Source organism: Sinocyclocheilus rhinocerous, unplaced genomic scaffold (assembly GCF_001515625.1).
Source record: "Sinocyclocheilus rhinocerous isolate Xijiao unplaced genomic scaffold, SAMN03320098_v1.1 scaffold534, whole genome shotgun sequence".
NCBI classification, from domain to species: Eukaryota; Metazoa; Chordata; class Actinopteri; order Cypriniformes; family Cyprinidae; genus Sinocyclocheilus; species Sinocyclocheilus rhinocerous.
The window spans coordinates 2,239,369-2,239,660 of record NW_015646352.1 but is presented as its reverse complement, the minus strand read 5'-3'; positions in this window follow the sequence as shown (position 1 = coordinate 2,239,660).

Here is a 292-nt window from a genome sequence, read left to right as displayed (position 1 = left end):
TTATAGTCATTGAATTATTATTAATAATTATTACAATAATAATATAGTTATTTTGATTAAATAATAAACGAATAAAATGTAATTATAATTATTATTATTATAAGACTCAGTAAAAACATTATGGGTTTTTATAACTCTGGCTGGTACCTGTGGTCACTGCATGTCGTCAGTCTTCTGCTCGACTCCTTTGGCTTGGCTGGTGTGCTTGACTTTTGACTTCTGTTTGCATGGGAGCCCAGAGGGTTGGACCCTCTTCCTCTGGGTGTGGGCCCCCAGGGCAGCCGCTGTCGGG